The sequence below is a fragment of the Harpia harpyja genome, chromosome 7 (genome assembly GCF_026419915.1).
Source record: "Harpia harpyja isolate bHarHar1 chromosome 7, bHarHar1 primary haplotype, whole genome shotgun sequence".
NCBI classification, from domain to species: domain Eukaryota; kingdom Metazoa; phylum Chordata; class Aves; order Accipitriformes; family Accipitridae; genus Harpia; species Harpia harpyja.
Window position 1 is genome coordinate 26,217,637 of NC_068946.1, and position 23,783 is coordinate 26,241,419.

Sequence of the window (23,783 nt, forward strand, 5' to 3'; positions counted from 1 at the left end):
GGTTGCTTCCACCATCGTGAGCACATAGCGCTTGCCTTGGCGAGTTTGTGGGAGTGTGATATAGTCAATCTGCCAGGCTTCTCCATATTTATATTTCAGCCATCGCCCTCCATACCACAGGGGCTTTAACCACTTGGCTTGCTTAATTGCAGCACATGTTTCACATTCATGGATAACCTGTGCAATAGTGTCCATGGTCAAGTCCACCCCTCGGTCACGAGCCCATCTATATGTTGCATCTCTTCCCTGATGGCCTGAAGCATCATGGGCCCACCGAGCCATAAATAGCTCACCCTTATGTTGCCAGTCCAGGTCCACCTGAGCCACTTCAATCTTGGCAGCCTGATCCACCTGTTGGTTGTTTTGATGTTCTTCAGTGGCCCGACTCTTGGGTATGTGAGCATCTACGTGACGTACTTTTACAACCAGATTCTCTAGCCGGGATGCAATATCTTGCCACAGTGCGGCAGCCCAGATGGGTTTACCTCTGCGCTGCCAGTTGCTCTGCTTCCATTGCAGTAGCCAGCCCCACAGGGCATTTGCCACCATCCATGAGTCAGTATAGAGATAGAGCACTGGCCACTTCTCTCTTTCAGCAATATCTAATGCTAGCTGGATGGCTTTCACCTCTGCAAACTGACTCGATTCACCTTCTCCTTCAGCAGTTTCTGCAACTTGTCGTGTAGGACTCCATACGGCAGCTTTCCACCTCCGATGCTTTCCCACGATGCGACAGGATCCGTCAGTGAACAGGGCATATTGCCTCTCATTTTCTGGCAGTTTATTATACAGCGGGGCCTCTTCAGCACGTGCCACCTCCTCCTCTGGCGACATTCCAAAATCTTTGCCTTCTGGCCAGTCCGTGATCACTTCCAAAACTCCTGGGCGACTGGGGTTTCCTATGCGAGCCCGTTGTGTGATCAGTGCAATCCACTTACTCCATGTGGCATCAGTCGCGTGATGTGTAGAGGAGACCCTCCCTTTGAACATCCAGCCCAGCACTGGCAGTCGGGGTGCTAAGAGGAGCTGTGTTTCAGTACCAACAACTTCTGAGGCAGCTTGAACTCCTTCATATGCTGCCAATATCTCCTTTTCAGTTGGAGTATAGCGAGCCTCGGATCCTTTGTATCCCCGACTCCAAAACCCCAGGGGTCGGCCTCGGGTCTCCCCAGGTGCTTTCTGCCAGAGGCTCCAGGTAGGGCCATTCTCCCCAGCTGCAGTATAGAGCACATTTTTAACATCTTGTCCTGTCCGGACTGGTCCAAGGGCTACTGCGTGAACAATCTCCCGTTTAATTTGTTCAAAGGCTTGTTGTTGCTCAGGGCCCCATTGAAAATCATTCTTCTTTCGGGTCACTTGATAGAGAGGGCTTACAATCAGACTGTAATTTGGAATATGCATTCTCCAAAACCCCACGACACCTAAGAAGGCCTGTGTTTCCTTTTTATTAGTTGGTGGAGACATAGCTGCTATTTTGTTAATCACATCCATTGGGATCTGACGACGCCCATCTTGCCATTTTATTCCTAAAAACTGGATCTCCCGTGCAGGTCCCTTGACCTTACTTTCTTTTATGGCAAAACCGGCTTTCAGAAGGATTTGGATTATTTTCTTCCCTTTCTCAAAGACTTCTTCTGCCGTGTTGCCCCATACGATGATGTCATCAATGTATTGCAGGTGTTCCGGAGCTTCACCTTTTTCCAGTGCAGTCTGGATTAGTCCATGGCAAATGGTGGGGCTGTGTTTCCACCCCTGGGGCAATCGATTCCAAGTGTACTGGACACCCCTCCAAGTAAAGGCAAATTGTGGACGACACTCTGCTGCCAGAGGGATTGAGAAAAACGCATTAGCAATGTCAATTGTAGCATACCACTTGGCTGCCTTTGACTCTAGTTTGTATTGAAGTTCTAGCATATCTGGAACGGCAGCACTCAGTGGTGGCGTAACTTCATTCAGGCCGCGATAGTCAACTGTTAGTCTCCACTCCCCATTAGACTTTCGCACGGGCCATATGGGACTATTAAAAGGTGAGCGAGTTTTGCTGATCACTCCTTGGCTCTCCAGTTGGCGAATCAACTTGTGGATGGGAATCAGAGAGTCTCGGTTGGTGCGATATTGCCGCCGGTGCACCGTCGTGGTAGCAATTGGTACTTGTTGTTCTTCAACCCTCAGCAACCCCACAATCGAAGGGTCTTGAAAGAGACCGGGCAGGGTAGACAGCTGTTCCGTGCCCTCCGTCTCCAAGGCAGCTATACCAAAAGCCCATCGATACCCCTTTGGGTCCTTAAAATACCCTCTCCTGAGATAGTCTATGCCAAGGATGCACGGAGCCTCTGGACCAGTCACAATGGGGTGTTTCTGCCATTCATTCCCAGTTAGGCTTACTTCAGCTTCCAATACAGTTAACTCTTGGGATCCCCCTGTCACACCAGAAATAGAAATGGGTTCTGCCCCTTCATAACTTGATGGCATTAAAGTACACTGTGCGCCGGTGTCTACTAGAGCCTTATACTCCTGTGGGTCTAACGTGCCAGGCCATCGAATCCACACAGTCCAATAGACCCGGTTATCCCTTTCCTCCACCTGGCTGGAGGCAGGGCCCCTCTAATTCTGGTCAGAGTATCCAGTATTCACTTCTCGTAAAATTGGCTCAGAAGTCCCTTCAAGAGGATCAGAAATAAGATCAGCCCTTCTACTCTGTTTGGAAACCGGAGCGGCATTTTTCCTGGTAGAATCCCCTTTTGTGGTGTTTTTTCCTCGCAGCTCACGTACCCGTGCATTTAGGACCGAGGTAGGTTTTCCATCCCATTTCCTCATGTCCTCTCCATGATCACATAAGTAAAACCACAGGGCACCTCGCGGTGTGTACCTTCTATATTCTCTCTCTTGGGCAGAGGAGCGCTCACTCCTAATAGCTGAGACATTGGTCCTTACAGGTGGGCAACAGGACATCTCCTCTTTGAATTGCTGGAAATCCTCGGACAGCTTCTCCACAGCCGAAATGCAGGCTTGTAGGGAGGAGGAGAGATTTTCTTCGTATTGACGGAGTTGGCGAGCCACTTCATCCACTGTCGGTGCCTCTTCGTCTTTCCAGGTCATTATTGCCAGTGAGTTGGCATAGGACGATGGTGCGCTCCGTACAAACTTCCGCCACATGGGTCGTGTGCATTGGACTTCGTCTGGATCTTTGGGTAATTGTGGGTTGTCCGGATCATGATGAATTGTCTCTAGCACAGCTAATTCCCTCAGATATTGGATACCTTTTTCCATGGTTGTCCACTTGCTTGATTGACATATAACATCTTCCTTAAAGGGGTACCTTTCCTTCACACTTGACAGGAGTCGCCTCCAGAGGCTGATGGCTTGTGTCCCTCTTCCAATTGCCTTGTCAATGCCACCTTCCCTGGCAAGCGATCCCAGCTGCTTGGCTTCCCTACCTTCTAATTCCAAGCTATTAGCCCCATTGTCCCAGCATCGGAGGAGCCAGGTGATAATATGCTCACCTATACGGCGGCCAAAATCTTTTCGCATATCCCGCAGCTCACTCAAGGATAGGGACCGGGTTATTACCTCTGGTTCTGCCTCTTCCTCCTGTTCCCGTGATGACCCTGGTTCGCCTTCATCCTTCGCTAAGCGAACTGATTTTTTTGTATATTTCTTTTTCTGTACGGGGGCAACTGATACTGGTGCAGGTTGGTCCACTGGTTCAGTTGCAGTACCGCTCGCCGGGTCTTGGATAACCGCAGTGTCTGTTGCCAAGGTTTGGGTAGCTGCTGTGCTCGTTGCTGGGGCTGGAGGGACCTCAGTGCCCGTTGCCGAGGTTTGGGTAGCTGCCATGCTCATTGCCGAGGCTGGAGGGGCTGCAGTGCCTGTCGCTGAGGTTTGGATAGCCACAGTGCTCATTGTTTTGTTGTTAGGTCCAGAGACCTTCTCTTCCCCTTGAGGGTACTGAGTGGTGTCGAACAGGGCTCGATAGGCATGGGCCAGGCCCCAGCACGTTGCAGTAATTTGTATCTCTCTGGAGCTGCCGGGGTGACAGCATACCTTTTCCAAATATTTTACTAGTTCTTCTGGATTCTGCACTTGTTCAGGGGTGAATTTCCAAAACACTGGAGGTGCCCACTTTTCTAGGTACTTGCCCATACTACCCCACACACCCTGCCACTCATAATTATCCAGCCTTGGGGCAGATCTCTGGGTGATTTTCTTAAATAGTTGTTTAACCTTAAATGAGAGCTGAACCACATTCAGAAGCATGCTAATTCCTAGCAGTAGGGCTAGGACCGTGCTGGTCCCAACATCCCAAGAGTATTCAAATTTTTCAAAATTCTCAAACACCATTGTAACTGGACTGAAGGAGAAAGGAGAGGGGAAGAAAGGTATCCCACCCATAGACTGGTTTTCCAAGGAGGAAAGGTAAATGGTATAATTATTAATAGTTTCCCACAGATGGCTTCCACAGTATAAAGGTGACAATGCTGGGTGCAAGTACCGGATTAATCCCACAGCCGACGACTTTATCATACCATAAACCAGTGTTATACAATACATCAAAGTGAAAACCTTAATCCACCTCCCACAGATGATAAGCAGCAGAAGAGGGACTACATACAGCAAGCGAGGTGATACATAACAGAACTTTAAAAACCAGAGCAACAACTCTAAGAACACATAAATCAACATAATGACCAGCAACTATTAGACCGATATAATGAATGCTTATAACAAATTTGTTTTAACAACCTCTGGTCAGGTTTGTCGTTATCTCAACCCTTCGAGCCCCACGTTGGGCGCCAAAAAGGACTGTCGTGGTTTAACCCCAGCCAGCAACTAAACACCACGCAGCCGCTCACTCACTCCCCCCCACCCAGTGGGATGGGGGAGAAAATCGGGAAAAGAAGCAAAACCCGTGGGTTGAGATAAGAACGGTTTAATAGAACAGAAAAGAAGAAACTAATAATGATAATGATAACACTAATAAAATGACAACAGCAATAATGAAAGGATTGGAATGTACAAATGATACGCAGTGCAATTGCTCACCACCCGCCGACCGACACCCAGCCAGTCCCCCGAGCGGCGAATCCCTGCCCCCCACTTCCCCGTTTCTGTACTGGATGGGACGTCACATGGTATGGAATACACCGTTGGCCAGTTTGGGTCAGGTGCCCTGGCTGTGTCCTGTGCCAACTTCTTGTGCCCCTCCAGCTTTCTCACTGGCTGGGCATGAGAAGCTGAAAAATCCTTGACATTAGTCTAAACACTACTGAGCAACAACTGAAAACATCAGTGTTATCAACATTCTTCGCTCTGAACTCAAAACATAGCACTGTACCAGCTACTAGGAAGACAGTTAACTCTATCCCAGCTGAAACCAGGACATGTGGTTATTGGTTTGATGGATTACAGTCAGGATTCTGATCTCAGAGCAGCTTTGCAATAGCAATGAATGCTGAGCATGACAAATGATATCTTCCTGAACCCACATTTGGCTAACTGCCAGCATTTCATCTTACTTGACCACTCTGTAGCTTTCTATCTTATTAATCACAACACTTTGATAAGGGGATTGTAGCCAATTGTTGGTATCCCTGGAACAAGTACCAGAACTGCATTTTACTGTACCTTTAAGTCCTACCTTAGATTTTATTCTAAATCTGGTGTTTTTTCCCTTCATAGAGCCATTTTCGAAGAAATATGTATAGGCTTGTCTTGTCTTCATCGCCTTTTGTTGGTTGAGCCTTTGTTCTTGGAAATGCAGCTGATCCTTTACATAATTTAGTTAAAATTAACAACTGCTTCCTAGCCTGTTTCATTACAGTTCAATATTTCTGGGACTTAAGGTTTGATATTGCATGTAGTCAAGTTTGCAATCCTTAATTTATGGCTGTTACAGAAACACAAATACACAGCAGGCATTTGGTGAGGTCATCTTCATCATCCATCGATATATACAGTAGACACAGACCTTTTATTTCTCATGGGAAAAATAAAACTTTGGGAATTCTGACACAGATTTAAGTGCTGTCAAACCTACAAAGTCCTGGAGATCTCATAGGTGGCAAGGGTGAACCCTTTAAATACTGAAGCAAGATCTATACGGTAGAAAATAACAAAGTTCTCAGTGGGCATTACCCGTCATTTTGAGAGCTCCATTAGGCATGCCTCCTCTTATTCAATTTTCTGTTTTTAACAAAATAATAGATTATGTGGATTTGATTGGCAAAGTTGCCAAACTTCCTCAGGTAAGTGCACACTTACTCTCTGTTTAGAAAATTATTTGCATTTCCGTTTCATATTTATAGTCTAATTTCACGAGGTATAGAAGACAGAAGAGAGTGCTTTGAAACCCAGCTCAGTAGCTACAGCATTTATTTGTTCACATGGTATATTCTCGTCTGTGGCTCTTGAAGATCTTTTTGTCAAGTGAAGTTCACAAAGATGATACGTTATTTTTTTCTGTAGTTAATTCAGACTTTTCAATTGTGGAGCTATACCATTCAGCTCGCGGTTTGTAGGGATCAAGGTAAAGTTTCTGAACTGTGCCTGCAAAACAGTGTCAGCTGTTACTGTAACACTTCCTACTGCTGCAGCTAATAAGCATTGGATGTGGCATGGGAGCTGTGGCGATGGTGGGGGTCTGCACATCAATTTTCTGCTGTCTTTTTCAACACTGAATATCCAGTTCAGAGTTCAAGTGGAGTCATTTTTGCAGCCGTAAACAATGATGCATACTGAAAAGCAGCTTTTTTTAACGTAAAAAACCTGTTCTACTTTAAAAGGTTTATTTAAAGCTGGGAATCAAATGGCATAACTGCTGCAGCCTGCAGCTTTGCTCTATCTCCTTTCTTGCTTTCTTCCTCTGTCTGTCTCTGTTGCTGTGGGGAAATTAACTCTTACTTTGCTATAGACAAAACACAGCTTATATAGTGTTTGTGACATAATGGGGGGAACAGCTAAGTACTTTGTTATTTTGTGGTCAGCTCAGCAGTCTAAACTCAGATGACATGACAAGTTTTACAAGAGGGAATAGGTTGTTCAGGTAACTGTGTCCTCCAAGACCTGCATGAGCAAACTACACTGTTGGGTGAAAAAGACCATCTGGATCTTTCATGATGTTCACACATACACACACTGAACCTCTTCTCCAGGAGAGTAAGACTTGCTGCGTTCTGCTTCCTTTGCATCCTCTCTGTCTCCTCATCCTTCCCTGCCAGTTGTTTTCCAGCCTGTTTGTGCCAGAGTTCTGTTTCACTGAGTCTTGCTCTCCTGACTTCTCTACCTCGTCCTAATTTTTTCTACCCAGGAATGGCGGAGAAATTTTATCAGTAGTTTTACTCATGCAGCTTTGATGGATTGGTGGAGGAATTTTTTAATGGGAGAGGGACTCCTTAATTATTTGACCTGTGCAGAGCCAGATAAAGAGCCTGAACCAGCTAGGAAGTGGTCATACTCTTACGTTATTTGTCTGTAGCATCCTCTCCCTCTGCTCTTTATTCTTTAGACATGGACTGTGTGCAAAGTGTCAGAGTAAATCAGAAAATGCAATTCTGATGCCCTGGCAGCCTCCTCCTGCACCAGTTGTCATGTTAATATTTATAATCTACTGGATATGCAGATCAGAAGTATAACGATGGCTGGCATGTCACATGTTTGGTTGATGGTTGGACTCGATGATCTTGAAGGTCTTTTCCAACCTAAATGATTGTATGATTCTATGTTCTTGACTACTCCTTTGGTGCGCTCCACTTAACTGTTTTACACACTTTCCTGATGAACCTATTGTCATTTCACTGTACCATGCTGTTGTTGGACATATATGTCCTGTAGGCAGCAGCGACATGCGAATCCCTGTGCTTGTCTGTGAGCAACAAAAGAAGATGCAGGTAGGTTTTTGGCACATTTTACCCCAGCAAATGCTTGTTCTCAGTTTTGTTTGATTCTTTTTATGCATGTTGTACTGCAAACAGCATGATCAGCCTCTTAATGTTCAGTTAGCCTTATGAAAGGACAGCCTTTTGTTCCACCTTTCTTTTCATTAAATTTCATATCAGATTGAGCTTTTAGGATACAATGCAAAATCTGGCCTCAAACGTTAGTTTCTGTTAAGATTCTGAATTTGGAAGTCAACTGGCAGTTCTGCTGAGGGACGAATGGGGCAGAACAAAATGGTCTTTGCCTTGCTGTCATGGTAATGGCAATGAAGTGCTGATAAGTAACAATATGCATCTGTGTGAGTTAACTCCTTATTTATCCTTAAGGGAGAAGTGCTCTGGTGTAGAATAATAATATCTTTCTCATAAAATTTTGAAGCCAGCCTAAGGATTTAAATTAATAAAGAATGATATTCTTGTATAATAAAATGGGTTGCAAATGGGCCATGTTCATTACATTCTAGAAAATTTGGGGACCATGACTACAGAACTATCATCTGAATTCTGTTACATGCAGTAGGGCACTTGTACAAAGGACAACCCCAAAGTTGGGGGTTTTTTTACAGTGTGTGTGTGTATGTGTATATATATATATGTCTCTTTTTCAGTTTTGTCTTCTGTTCTTTTAATGTCAGCTCTGTCTTCTCTTAGTCTATGAACTGTCCTTTCTGGTCTTTGAGAGTAGCAAGCTGTGTTTGTGCATTAAATCAAGTAATTGCACCTAGACAGATTTTGCTCTTGGTTTAGCTAGAGTGCTGTTTTAAGCAGATTTAATTTTAGGGTAACTTTCAACAGCTACTATAAGGTAGGGTCCAGCTGGAGGGCTGTGTTCAGTCCTCGGTTCTCACACAGCCTTTCTGTGCAGCCATGGGTGAGGCACTTTCTGAGCTGGAACTCTCTCCTTGTTAAACAGAGATGCTGCTTCCCTAGTGCACAGAGGCATGGGGACACTTTCCTTTTGCTTTTGAGGAATTTGGATTCTACCATGTTGAGCTTCACTTGAGTCTTTTCAGAGACAAACCAAATCTGTGATTGGTACCACTCCAAATTAAACTTCAACCTACCTTGGTAATTTCTGAATCGCATGCTGGCGTATTTTCTGTTACGATCATTGTACTTCTAAAGCACACTGCTGATTGATCAAACCTTGTCACCCCTTGTTTTTTTGATACCTTTTAGTTTCTTCTGTCACTATTATCTATTTTTTACTACTTTCCTTTAATTCCTTGCATGCTGTGTAACAACACTAAAGCTGTAATCCTTGCATTTATTGTATTTTCCAACTTGATTATATGTTTCAGCCTGTTGGCCAACCCTTTTTTCAAATACTGTCAGACATGTCACTGTATCAACAAAAATAACCTCAACTGCCAAACTCCTGACTCCAGTAGTTAAATCATAATTTAAATGTGCCACTTCCATTATTTACATTACTTCCCAGATAAGTTTCATCTTGAATTCCAGATTTTGAAACCACATTCCAAAGCACTGAATATTTTTGCTCTTCTCTTTTTCCTTCTGGCTAGGATTATCTTGTACAGATAACTTTTTTTGATGTGAAGGAGACCAGAGTAATGTCCATATACAAAGCCAGCCCTCGAGTGTAGTCCCTACTTTGCATCATCCCATTACACACATTTGTTCATTACACCAATGTAAGTGTCAGTTAAACTCCCATACATCTCCAAATGGCAGTGGAATACTTTGCTATCAGATCCAGTGTTTAAGGGAAATTGTCTTGATTTGTGTGATTAGTAAATGATGTGGTGCTTTTCACCTGAAGACTATTGTTCAAATTGAGCCTGGCTAGTAGCAGAAAGTAAATTGCCATCTATAATCTCACCCAGCCCCTGTGGAAAAAACTTCAAACTGTTGTAAATTATTCTTGTTAGCAGAAAGGAGAAGAGGGCAAGGGCTGAAGTACCATTTTGTACGCTGCCTAGGACAGAACTCTAATATACAAATTGGAATTGCCACACTTTTTGTGGAACTTTTTTTTTTTTTGTCCAGTGGTGTGGCAGAAAGGATTGTAAATAGTTTCTACTACAGATCATCTTGCACTGCAAAACTTGGAAGCAGATCTATATCTTTTAGATGTCAAGTTTTTTCATCTGCATCTGTCCTTAGCTCCCACATGAGATTAATCAGGCACTAGGACTGAATCCACTTTAGAGAAGTGGGACAAGATTTAGTAAATAAATAAATTAATTAAAAAGTCATGGTGCACAAATTAAAGATTCTTACAGAGTTGCAGCATTTGTATACCATATCTTCAAAGCTGGAGTAGTTTGCTCACTGGACTATGACACAGTACTGAGTTTGCATGTTTTAGAGTTGCAGTGATGAAAAAGGGCTTTTTCCCTAAATTTTGTTCAGTCAGTGTGTTTGCTTTACCATCAACACTCTTGAGTCGGCTGTACATCTTGTAAAGCCAAAAGGGGAGAAGTGACCTCTATGTCAAAAGAGCCAGCTCTCACAGCACCTCACTTGTGCCTGGAAGACTGGGCTGTTGGTTGTAAAATGGAGACTGTAATGTTCAAAAGCTCTCATTTAGCTCATGAACCCTCAGATTTTTTGCTCACAGTATTGAGTCCAGACAGAGGACAGCAATCTACTAGTGCTGCCAGCTAATGGGTGTTCCCTGTTCTTTTGTTGCTGGAGTTTTAGGGGGTGGACCAAGCCCTTTTTGGAACATAAAGCAGTAAGCTGCTGCAGACAGACAGTGGCAGAGGGGCTCTGGGTTACTGAAGGTAGTTTTCCTTACAGGCAAGTGCTGCAGGAAAGTAACACAAGTAACACTGACTGTTTGGGTCATGCCTGCACTGGGGTTTTTCCACAGTCTAACTTCAGTCCTCTAACTCTGGTGATTATGGGGCTGAAGGCTCCCGTGGGGTCAGTGGGACACCTATAGCTTCCCTGACAACCTAGGCACTAAGGCTGCTGCCTTAGGCACCCGAGCTGGATGCCTAAAGCTAAACAGTGAGACTAGCCTCTTTAGCCCAGGGTCTAGGCCAACCACAGAGCAAAATACCACTGCTGCTAACTAAATGAGGTACCTCTTCAGCTGTTTCTTTAGTGCTGAGCACATACCAGCACCCTGAATGCATGGTGGAAGTCATCAAAAGACGAGCATTAACACAGCTTCAATGTCCTAGAACTGCAAGCCATTATCAGAAACTCTCCAGCCAACCACAGCCTTTTTTGGGGGTTGGCTGGTGTCACTGAGAGCTGTCTCTGTATCTTTCCCCTCCTTTTTTTGGATGCCCCCGCAGGAGCAAGAAGACTGTGGTCTCAAACAATCCCATGTATAAGTATAGAATATTTTTTCTTCCTATGCCTTTCCACCTATTGATGAATTAAAAGCTTGTGCAAAAAGAAACACTTAAGATGGGAGGACCGAAGATGTCAAGCCTCATCTGTTCACACACTCTGCTACAGCCCCAAATCTGCTGCTGTACAGAGTGCCCCTCTTTGGAGTCCTGGGAACCGCAGTGAGGAAGAGGATGAGGTTGCTCACCCTGTATGTTGCTCAAGCAAGAATAGGTGCCAAAGTCAGAGTCAGAATCCCAGGACCTGATATATCATGGTGTATTGTTAGCTGTGTTTGTTTTGGGGGCTTTTGGTAATTTTTCTTCTAGGTTTTTGTCTCTCTATTTAATTATCCTTTTCATTACTGATTTCCTGACTTAATCTGAATGTGCATAAATCTCCACCATAGATTTATCATCTCTATAGAAAGCGCTTTCAGAGTGGTTGTGTAGCTTCCCAGAAAAGGGACACCGTTGGAAAATGAAGCTTTCAGATTCAACAATAAGCCTACTATTATGCTGATTTTTGCCAAGCTTTCCCTCACTTCTTTCCCATTTACTACAAGAGTGAGCTCAAGGCTTCTTTTTGTTTGTTTTCGAACTTCAGTCATTCTTAAGTGTTTACCAACCTGCTCAAGTCTGCTCACTCTGAAACATTAGACACCACAAGGTACTGCTGCATTGCTTCTGGAATCAGAAAATGCTCAGGTTCTTTTTTGAACTGCATGTTTCTGTGAAGGTTTTAACCAGCCTGTTTGCCAATCTTAAAAAAAGTAAAAATAAAAATCTTAAAATATTGTACTTTGACTGTCAGAGTCATTTGAGGACACTGTATTTTTAACCAAATGTAAGATCTCAGAGCAGCAGTTGAAATTACCTTTGATATAAATAATCTCATTGCAAAACAGATTTTTGTTTATAAAGTATATAGTCTGCATGCTCATAACCATTAGTCAAATTCAGGCCTTGTCTGAGCAAACATAATGGCCATTAACTTATGTGTGGGTTGTGAATTATCCTTTTCGAATTTGACCTGTAGCTTTCAAAGCCAAAAAAGCAGTCTTCCTTGATTTTTTTGCTTGGCATCACACATGCAAATGCAGGGGCTTTTCTATTTCTAAAAATTTTCTGAATGTTGAATACAACTTTCTGCTGATAACATCTAGAAACCCAGCCTCTCTAGGTTTTTGGACCATTGTGACTGACCATCAGAATTTTTTATAGTTATCACGAATCTTCTTTTTCTTCTTTCCATGTTGATACTCTATATAATGCTCTTTATGACTCCACACAGGTCCCTTGAAAGGACCTTCTGTCATTTCTTTGCTTGGCAGCTTTCTCCTAAGCCGAGCATGTAAACATCTATTTCCTGAAGACATATCCCTGTTAATCACTTCTCGTGCCTCTCTTTGAACTTCTTTTCATTAACGTTGCAGTTTTTAACTGCAGTTAACAAAAGCCAGGATAAAATGTTATTATCAGCCCTTCTCCTGGCTTAAAAGAGCCATGTTATGTTTATGCCCCAGATTAGCAACTGCTGTACAATATGAGCTATGTAATTTGCTGTTTTCTGTATCTTCACCCTCAGATCTGTTGCCAGACCACTGTGACCATACCAGTTTATTTCCAAATCTCTGTGTTGAATCAATTTCCCCCTGTTGCGAGCCAGAAACAGTTTTGTGCCAGGGGAATTTCAACTGATTTAATTTGTTGCCAATTAATAAACTTTTAATCACTGATTCTGGTATTGAAACCAACAAACAAATACATGCTTAGAGACAAACAAATACATACTTATAGAGACACACCTCAGCTCCCCTCCAGACACCTGTCCTCCCTGCTCTGTGGTCTCCAGTCCTGTCGCTGCACATGGCACCCAGTCCCTTTGGTGAGGCAATGGGCCTCACCAAATAGCAGGCGGTGAGGCTTTGTAGCTAGTGCATTGGGCAGGACTTGGAAGACCTGTGTCTCATTTCTGCAGCTGGGAAGTTCTCTGCACCATTTCTTTCTGTGCTGCTGTCTCTTATCTGTAAGCCAGGAAAAATGGCAGTGACCTGCTTTGGGGAGTACTGTGAAACTGATTGCTGAGAAGCAGTCCAAGAGGACATGGTGTTACTGATGTAACTGAAACTTTGGAGTCTGTCAGTCTTGTGGGAGCAGTAGGTGTTTGAAGAAGCAAGGAGATAGAACAATTACATAGGGATGTATTTTATTACCTTTGCCTTCAGTTGTTTCCTGTTCCATCCCTAGCCCCAACAGTAATCGAGTGGCTCAGGATACAAAACCGTATCATGTGTGGCAGTGTGTTCTTCCCCTTCAGAAGCAATGAATTTACAAAGGTGGTGTTGTGACATGCCCCTGGATTACTGCAGCTCATTCTCTGATGTTAGTCACATCAGTTTTCAGTGTCCTTTTCATGACACGTCACCAGCTGCTAGAGCTTCAATATCAATTGGATCTCAGTTAAAAAAATCTTTAAAGAAAAGGGGAGCGGTATTTTTAGCCCAGGTCATTCAGTGGTCGGGTGTGCAGGGAAGTTTCACAGAGCGAGTAGAGTAACAGATTACAGTGCCAGGTTGGAGACAGGGAGGTTGCAAGAGAGCAAGAAATCATTAAGGCACCTTTACAGCCAAAGTTACTACATTGTACAGTTACACCTGGAGTATCTCATAATCTTTGTCATATACACTGAGGTTTGGAAATTCCTTTCTTCTTTTGCAGATGGGAAACTGAGGCCCAGAGAAATTAAACGAGTAGTCTGTGGTCACATCAGAAATATGACCACGGTTGTATAGGAGATACTGTGAACTGAGGATTTAATGCAAAATTCAAAGTCAGTGCTCTGACCAGGCCATGTCACTTCCAATATAGCCCAAAGGTTCCAGCTGGGATGTTTAATTGTTGTTGATTATCATTTTACCTTTATCAATGAATAACCTCTACAGAGGAACTGAACGCTGCAACGTGTTGACCATAAGGTTCATACTGCTATTTGGCATGAACGGAAGATGAGAACTAAACTCTGGGCAGCTGGTGTCCTGTTTTTTTGAAAATGTAGGCTCAGCATACAGCCAAATATACTGCAAGTCAATGCAGATTGACACGTTTGCTGCAAAAATTAAAAAGCTAGTGGAGTAATGCTAAAACTCCTTCAACACTGATATGGAATCTGTGGCACCTTGTTTGGAGATCAGCTTCTAGATATTGGCCCTTTATTCCCTAGAAAAAACTTGGCAGATGTTGCATCAGTCTCTGTATGAAGGGGTCCTGTTTCCTGAAGATTTGTTTGAGGCAGCCATTCGTGATCCTCACTGCAGAATATTCATGATCCCTTCCATGTTCCCATTCCAGCCTCTACTTCCAGTTGCTGTGGATGGCAATTTCCTTGTGCCAGCTTTTGCATGTACCTGCAGGCTTCCCAAAGCTGCTATTCCTTCTCTATAGGTTTACAACTCAGCCTAGTACTTAGTGTTTTCCTCACTTGTGTTTAGTACCCAGACAACTCACCCTCAAAACTGTCCAAATACACCATTTCTCACCAACAGTGGTGGATGAAAAAACCCCAGGAATTAATTTCAGTGTACACAAGGTACAAAAACTTTATTGGGAAATACATAAAAAGTAGGCCACTTAATTTTTGTTGAACTTTTCTGTAAATAAATTTACAGTTCATTTTGAATAATTAACTTTCTCTAAGTCGCTACTTTTTAAAAAGTCAAAAGTAAAGATATGGAATGAAGTTGCAGCTCAGGTTTTTCTTCCCACTACATTGTCACACAAAAACCTAAGCTATTTCTGGCTGTTCTTATTTTTAGATTGCTCTTCATATACCATCTACCGTCATTGAAATTAATGAGAAAATAAAAGGAGTGACCTTTGGCTGAGCACATACAGTTTATGCATGAGCTAAACAGCGGGATCCTTTTTCATTCTTCTTTTTCCCACATTCTCTTTCTCCCTGCTCTCCCTCATCCAAATATAATTTGTAAAGCCTTTAGAGCCTTTCATCCTATGTGTTTCCACTGTGTTCTTTTAGATGAGTCTCAGGTCCACGATTCACATCTATTCTCTTGTGCTGAAAGGTCAGCGGCACCCTTGTTTTATGAATATAATGCACCATTCTCTTGAACTTCAGAATCATTTCCAAAACTCCCAGGCAAAATTCATACAGCTCGGGGTGCAGATAATGTCAGCAATACTATAAAGAGTGCTCTCAGAACACAAATACGAGTCTGGACATTCAAAGTTATGTTGTTTAAAATAAACCAGCACTTACTGAAGATCTGAATAGTTCTGAAGACATGATTCCAAATGAAATGTTAATTCTGAACCTGTGGCCTCACCGTAACGTCGAGTATCTAATTCATGCCCAGCTTTCTGCAGCAGGTGGATGAGTTCGTTCAACAGGTACTCATTCCATGAAGCCACTGCAACTGAACAGAGTAGAAGCTGCCCAGCGAGGTTCGCTTGGGCACCACCATCATGGAGAACTGTGTGCTGTCACACCGAGGTGGTTCTCTGCCAGCCCACCTGCCTGCCATGAGGAAGTGCTGCCAGCTCTGCCTGGTTTGGAGGGTGGGTTGGATACGTACTATTATAAATCTCACCTTGAATTATTTTCCATGCTGCAGTTTGGGAATCCTTAGCTGAAAATAGAAAGGACCGAGTGCTGCCTCCAAACTGTGTCTGAAGGTGTACGAAGTTAGTTTTCTGGCTGAGGGTAGGGAGTTCAAGTAGAGTTGTGTTATGACCAAGAGTGTCTCCTTTGCATTAGCAGGAAAAGAGGTATGCAACGCTTTTGAGAGGAAATGCTATGATTTTCCAGTACTTGCAGCTGACATTGCTAACAAAAATGAGAACTGCTATGTGTTTGGGTTAAGGGAAATGCTGATGATGGTGTAAGACGCCAATAGTGATAGTAAGTCCAGATTACAGCTGTTTATGGAAAATTTGCTCTGACTTTTTTAGTTCCAAGTGTGCGGTTGTACCTCCAAATTCTAGCGTGTAAGTGGATGGTTATTTATTGCTCCTTTAGCTTTGTATTAGCAACCCTGACTACGTATTTTCTTTGGAGCTTTTAGGCGGTATTTTAAAACATTGATTACCGAAGCACTTGCGTCGAGTTTTTATATTCTGGTTGTCTGCTACGGGTATTCGCAGATAGGAAGATTCGTACGCTGGCAATGATTTACGTTGCCTGTTGCCTTTTGCTTAGCGAGAAGTTCTTGAGTGGGTCTTGACAGGAGGACTAGCGGTGCCGCTGCGCGTTGTACGCGGCGAGAGGGGCACACGTAAATTAGGAACCCGCTGCAGAAGTACATCACCGGAACCCGGGGGACTGCTCTCCCTCCCACCCAACTCTTCCCTTCCCGTCCGGCACCCGGGACGCGCTCGACACGCGTTGTGCTGTCGGAGCCGGGCTTCGGGCAGCCCGCCAGCCCCGCTCCCAAGGGTCCCGGCGGAGCGCCCCGTCCCCCGCGGCCGTCCCCTCGCCGCCGGCCGGCCGGCCGGCGCTCTCCTCTCCGCCCCCCCCGCCCCGCGGCCCTCGCTGCGGGCCGGGGGCGCGCGGCGCCACCGTCGCTGTGGGCGGGGGCCGTTGCGGCCGTTACTGAGGCGGGCCCGGGGCGGCGCGCGCCTGCAGGGGAGGGGCGCCAGGCGTGTCCCCGCGAGCGGGCGGCGGTGCCATAGCCGCGATCCACTACCGGCCGCCGCGCCCCGCGGGTCCGCAGCCTCGTCCCCGGCCTCTGCCGCGGCGGCCCGGCCTCGCTGCGGCCGGGCGCCTACCAGGTAAGGCACCGCCCTGCCCTGCCCTCCCCTCCCCTCGGCGGCACCTGCGCGGGCCCGCCGGGAGTTTCTCGCCGAGGGGTGCCGGGAAGGGGGGACGGTAACTGTGGTGCCGCGCGGCACCCCGCCCGCTGCTCTAACGTTTGGGGTCCCGGCGCCGAGACCCGGCGGCGGGCGGAGGCGGGCGGGCCCCTCCTGGCGGCACGGGGACTGCGGCCGGCCCCGGCCCCTCGGGCCCCGCCCGGTGTGCGCCGGGACCGGCTCTGCGAGCGCCCGGGAGCCGCTGGCCGTGGCTCGCCCTCTCCCGCCGCTCCGCCAGCCCCCAGGCGCCGCCGGAGCCGAAGCTGGGCTGGGCTGGGCTATGTCGTGCTGTTCAAGGCTATTCGGTAACAGCCTTGGTCGTAAATGATTAACCGCACACCCGGGGAACAGGGAGCCGGGTCTTTCCGAGCGCAGCCGTTTATCCCCGGCTGTCTTCGCGGCCAGACGCGCTGAGCCAGCGGTACGTTTGTTCCTGAAATGCTGCCTTACGTTTTTGCATGGGCTGTGAAACGCTGCTGCGAGTGCTCACATACCACAAGGTAGGGATGAAGGTTGCGGTGCCCTAGCTACTGTTTCTGCACAAATCCATCCGTTTGAGGACTTGTTTTATCCGTGCCAAGGCAAAAGTCCACTAAGGTGACAGGGTTTTGGTTTGGTTGGTTTTTTTAACGTTCGTTGTCTTTTTTACTGTGTGTGCAAAAAAATTTAATCATTAGGTGTGGAATCCGCTGATAAGCAGTGGCAGCTGGCAATATTCTTTTATTCTCTGTCAGAATGCAATGCTTCCTTTGTTGAGCTGTAAATGAATAGTGTAAGCTTCTTCCCCACCCTCAGCCTCATCTCATCCTGAGATGTGAATCACTTGTACTACCAGATTTATTTTCTTTAGGAGAGCTAAGAGGCACCACAGAAAATCCATCTGTTTCATTCTAGGTCACATTGCCCTGGATTGATTTGGTTGATTCCAGCTTGAAAATGTGCTTCAAGGCAACTAATGATCTTCCATGGGAATTCTTTTCTGTTAACTTTTAAATTTGAATTACCAGTGTATGTGTAAAACATCATTCTTCTGTTTCTTTGAGCTCCTGAGGCAGCCATAAAATATTTTCCAAAACATGATGATTCAAAGAAGGTAAACTAAAAACTTTCCAAACAGAAAGCGGAAAAGACTGCTGCATGCAGGATGTCGAGGTTAACTAGGAACGTATTTGCACTGACCATGAAAGAAATCCTGGGTGATAACCTGTTGAATGCCACTAACTGGAGTCTTCAAGCTGCTGTGAACAGGACACTGTGCCCTTGCCACAACTGTTTCCATGAAAGCAGTCGAACTGTGTAAATGCAGAATGATTTCCAGGCCAGAACAGGTTCTGATGAATTTTGTGAGGCGCCATCACAATCTGCTGGAGCTGAACACTGCTGCTAGGCTGTGAGTGTTCTCCTACTAATTATGTTATAGGAGTTGAAGGAGTTTGGTGCTTTATGAGAACAGCAGGATCTGTTAAATGTAAGGAGACACCAATCAAGATAAGGCTTGTACCATGTCAGGTGCTCTATAAACATGTAGGGAGGTAAGGTCACAACTCTGGGAAATTTACTGTGTAAGAAAGTGTTATGATTAAGATGAAGTAAATTAAGTACCCTTCAAAATGTTCTCAGGGTTACACTTAAATGAAGGGGCTGTTTCCACGGTCCTTACGCTTAGGCATATGCCTAAGAAGGAACATGTGCTTGAGAGTTATTGTTTTGGCTGACATATAGTAACGAGCCTGAAAATTGAACGCAAACATGTCCAAGTACTTTCTGTGTTGAGGGAGGTTTGGTTCTGAATCTAGATCAGTTTTTCTTATCTGGTCTTTCTTGCTCTAAGAAATGGAAATGAGGCTATGTAAGGACACTTTCCAGCCATTTCCGAAATTTTAAGGAAATACCTGTCCAGAACTGAAATCAGTTTGGGCCCATTTTTAAGAGAAAGCACAAGAAGATTCCAATGGCCTGCAATGTTTTTTATTTTCTTTGAGCTTTTTTCTAGCAGTGGTGGAAGTACCAAAGCTGTGCCTGTCTGCAGTTGTAGGCAACCTGTATTTGGTATTAATTCCCCAGGCTGTTGTATTTGTGTTCCTTTTCACCCACACAGTTGCCTCTGTTGTCATTCTAGGGACTGTATTTCCTAGTATGTTTTCAGGGCCCATGTCTCAGAGGTCTTTGGACACTGTTAACTAATGCTAGTCTTGCAGAATACAAAAAAAATCCTCAATCATTTTCTCCAAACAATCTGGTGTGGTGCTTTACACATCTAAAGGAAAGGTCAAACTCCACTTTTCACTGTGCGCCAGAGGATAAAAGTAAAGCTGCGTAACAATTTGGAGCAGAAAACCCAAGAGCAAGGAGGCTTTGCACAAAGATCAAGGGAAGAAAAATAACTTATAGTTTAACTCTTAATTGTAGTTAACTTGTGGTTTCTCTGTTCTTCCTCCTGCCTTTTCTTCCCTCCTCAAATGCTTCATCAGCTTTCTTGCAGTGAAATAGTTAACTTCAACAGCAAAGTGCCTTTATTTTAGACTGGGTACCTTCCCCTGCTAATAGTTATTTGAAAGCAACAGTCCATAGTATTATCAAAGAATTTGGCCCTGAACTTCACTGAGATTAGCAGGGGGCTGTGCAGTTCTTCTCTCTGCCCTGTTTGTTTCTGAGCACCTTGAGCTTCAAGAAGACGGTGCAGTGTTCTTTTGCCTTTACTTTGCATTTGCAAGATTCTCTTTACAGTCCTGAGGACTATAAGCTCATGTTTACAGAGTGTGAGATGATGGGATGTGTAGTTACATTGGCGGCATATTTGGCATAGCAGGACTTTTACTTCCGATATATATCTGAAAGGGGTGTCATTGGTGACTCCCACAGCAAAGATTTTGGCCCTGGTAGGTGCTGTCTTGTAACATGCCAAAGACCAGCTCCTTGCCTGATATAATTTGATAGGGCAGTCAGAAGAGCTAAATCCAACTGGCACCTTGACCAATGGTGTGTACAAAATATATTGCTTGATTTCAGGAGCGGATTGTGGGAGCACAGGGAGTATAAATTCTGGGATGCAGCAAAAGAAGCTGGAGAGTGAAAACTGACATTTTTTGACTGTTTAGTTTCAAAGTACGTGGGTGGAACAGACGGGTGAAGAGGGCAAGTCTGACAGCTGTGACTTTTGTTTCTGAATGGAAGTGCAATAATTCCCTAGTTCTGGGTATGGATTAGAAGAAATCTGGTTTTGCTTATTAGCCCTCACTGTCTTTTCTTGCTGAAAGTTCATCCATGTGAAGCTTGTTTAGAAACTCTGTAATGAAATCATGGGTGCAAATCCCATTTTGGGTGTGTGTGCATTTGTGTGTAAAACCTGAGAACTGAAAATGTGATTGGGGCAGGTGGAGAAGTAAAATATTTCTTACTTCTCAGAAGTCATCAGCAGATGTAATTGACCCTTTTTTTGTGAGAGACTTCTGAAACAGACTTCAAAATTACAGAGTCAAATGCTGGTTTCTCAATATAAAAAGTGTCTTTTTGTTGAATAGGCCACCATATACTTTGTGGGCGATGGCAAATTTGCTCAATTACTAAAGTGATTATTAAGCAACAGTGACAATGCTTTCACTCAGTATCCCAGTGCAATTATACTTTTACTAGATCTTATACCAAAACAGCTTCTGATGATTTTCTGTTTAGACAAGGCAAATAGTGCTGCAGACCCTAATTAGGGTTTTGGAATAAAGTCAAAACTCTGCATGTGTTTTAAACTTCTCTCGTAAAACAACAATGATATAGAATGCCTGCCCATCTTTTTGTAATACAAAAGAGACTAATCTAAAAATATGCTCTGCATATACATAGTAGGAAAGGTTTATGGCATAAGATTTTCAAAGCCTCTTCTTTTCTTGGTTTGCTCTTAACTGAAGCTATACAGTTTCTTCAAAAACCATGAGTTACAAATGAATCTGCAATACTTTGTGACTCCTTGTCCTTTTCCTTCAGACAAAAGGCCCTTTCAATCCATTGTGGAACAGTCACCGATTCTCATGTGGTCATTCAAGAAAAGGATAGTGATTGGCCTTCATAATAGGCCTTTCAATACTCTTTCTAGTGGTTTGCTGACTGAAAAAAATGCCTATGGCTGTGTACTGTGTCCAGTGTTTAAATTACTGATGAATCTAATCTCCCAAGTGTTGAAAAGGTAAGAGTTCAAATGGCAAAGAAACCTCACCTGTTTGTGAATACCAGTGTGCTGGTGCTCAGAGTTGGGGACAGATTTTGGCCTGTGTAAACTGGTACAGTTTTATTTGATGTTGATTGGCTGAAGGTCTGTTCTATTTCTTTTTTTTTTTAAAGTGGTAACTTAAACTGGTGTTTCCATGAACTGTGCTTCTAAGAGGGCTGATGCTGTTTTATGTTCTGAGTGGCGTTAAGCAGTGTTATCTGTTTGTGCTGTGCATGGCCAAGTGGACTGTGAGTATGATTTCTTGGGAGGTGACTATCCTCGAAAGTTGTGGGTGTGTTTTGAGTTAGCATTAAAGAAGCTGCTACCACTGTTGTGTTGACAGTGCAGTCTCACTGAGTTGTTATCCTTCTGTGCTGGTAAAGGCCAACCTACCTGGCAGTGTTTCAAAATAAACACCCCACATTCAGGGCAGGTAGGCTGGTGTTTGTTGTCCCAACCTTATGCAAAATCCATGCAAGGATTTATGGTGTTTGACTGAGTCTTACCTGGAACAGCATCAAAAGATAGTGTTTGTGCTATGAGACATTTCTGAATTATGCTAGTTCTTCAGGATCCTGGTTGATTTTGTTAGAAACCTGTGCAGAGCTTGCCCTGAAGGTTCAGTGCTGGAGTGTCCGCCTGAGTGCTCTCCGTGGCACGTGGCTTTTATTGCTGCTGAAGACTGATGCATGCTGACAGCTAATGGGGTGGCAGATCAGGATTTGAGGCTTTCTTTTTGGTTTAGGTACAACTGCCAAGGAAGAGTATTGGGCTCCGGATGACTCTGAGCTCAAGCATGGACTCGAATAGTCATTTCAGACTGAATTATTTTCTTAGTAATATGTAAAAACAGCTTTCAGTATGTACTGTCCTACACACATCCAGTTTGTGGCTTCCACTTCTGCACTACACTTAAACTATCCACTTTTAGTATTTCAATTACAGTGCTGTGTATGTTTCTCTGTGTAAAATTAAATGCAATGAAAGCCTTGCACGTGTAGTCCGGGTGTGGTGGTACTTCTGAGTGGGAATGTATTCAGAGACTGTGGTTTATACTAGCGGTGGAAAAAATCTACAAGTCCCAAAATGTCATCACTGTGGGACTTCTCCTTTCTGTGTTGATGGAGGGAATAACTATCTTGTGCAGTAATACTAGCCTGTGCAGAATTTGATTTAGTGATCTTTAGGACTCAGTCTGAATGAAATGTTGCCTTTTTTGTAATTCTGTTTTCCAATAATAACTTAGTGCTGGCTAGAAATTGTTTTGAGTTGGCTGGTTTGTTAAGCTGCTGGCATGAAGTTGTGCTTTGGTGTTAGGATCAGAGCTTGTACTCCTTACTCTGGAGTTGATGAGGGGAGGGATGGTGGTGGAGATAGACTGCTTGCACAGCACTCAGGCGGAGAGAGGCTTCCCCATCTGTTCCTGCAGCTCCTGAGGTTTCCCATGTACTGCAGCTGCTTTGTTACTAGAGTGAAAGAAGGAAACCTACTTCTCATTAAAATCCTCAAAGAACTTGAGGGTTTCTTGCTCCACAATAGCCAAATTATGTTGTGTACAAACACAGTGGAAGCCAGAAAGGATTGTATAATTCATCTGGCCAACAGACAGGCAGCCAGGTCTGAAACCCAAGGAAAAAATGGAGTCAAAAGATCAGGTGTACTGTCAGATGCACAGAGCTGTAGCATGGGTAGGGCGAGGTGTATCTGCCAATGGTGCCCTGAAGAGGTCTGCAGTGTGTGGCAAATACAGATGAACTGGAACAGCTGCTGTGTAAGAGTGCCTGGAGGCTTGTAGTAGTGAAGAAAGCAGAAGATGGTGGTTGGAAGGAGCCCTGGTGAGGGAGGAAGGTCAGGGAAGATCCCAGGGCCCAGAAGGAGTCCTGGCAGTCAGAAGGCACCAGGTTTTTAACAATGTCTGTTCAGATACTCAAGTAGGAACGGAAGCTCGTGAGGTGAGGGTGAAAGGGGGGAATTACAGGGAATATCTTTTCTGTGTGATGGTAGTACAAACTCAAGGCGTCCCTGGCCCTGATAGGGTATTCCTCAGGTTTGGCCACTTGGTTAAGTATCTGATGGAAATGATGGGCTTGTAGCAGTTCATAAGTTACTGATTTAGAGCCAGATTCTCTTGGGGCTTATGCTCACTGAAATGCACAAGTACAGAGTTTGGCCCATTATCATTGCTTCGTTGTCATTCAATTAAAACAGTTCTCCCTTTATTATCTGTTGCTAAAACCACACACCTGTCTAATATCCGTGCTCTTGTGCCTCGGTGATCTACATGTGCTGATTCTTTACCAAATTGCTGGTGGATTGGAAGGTTTTGCAGAAGGCCAGAGAGTATGGTTGGCATACAGTTGATTGCGATAGCTGCACTGACTTTTTTTTTAATGTGGTAATTATTATTTTGTCCTAGAAGAAGGAAGATAAATATCTAAACAGTGATGCATTGGGGAAACCTTTAGCTGAGCAGAC

General features: G+C 44.4%; 1 protein-coding gene across 6 annotated transcripts in view; it reads left to right on the forward strand.

Moving 5' to 3' along the window:
• SPATS2L (spermatogenesis associated serine rich 2 like) overlaps window positions 1-23,783 on the forward strand; it is a 147,205-nt gene that overhangs the window by 42,786 nt on the left and 80,636 nt on the right. For 2 of the 6 annotated variants that reach the window (XM_052791567.1, XM_052791564.1), the window contains exon 1: window positions 16,897-17,029. The exons of 1 other annotated variant lie outside the window; for it this stretch is intronic. The gene's annotated coding sequence lies outside the window, so the exon portion shown is untranslated. Of the gene's footprint in view, window positions 1-16,896; window positions 17,030-17,508; window positions 17,608-23,783 lie in introns of those variants that run through there. 3 more of the 6 variants (XM_052791565.1, XM_052791569.1, XM_052791568.1) reach the window with 2 other exon arrangements.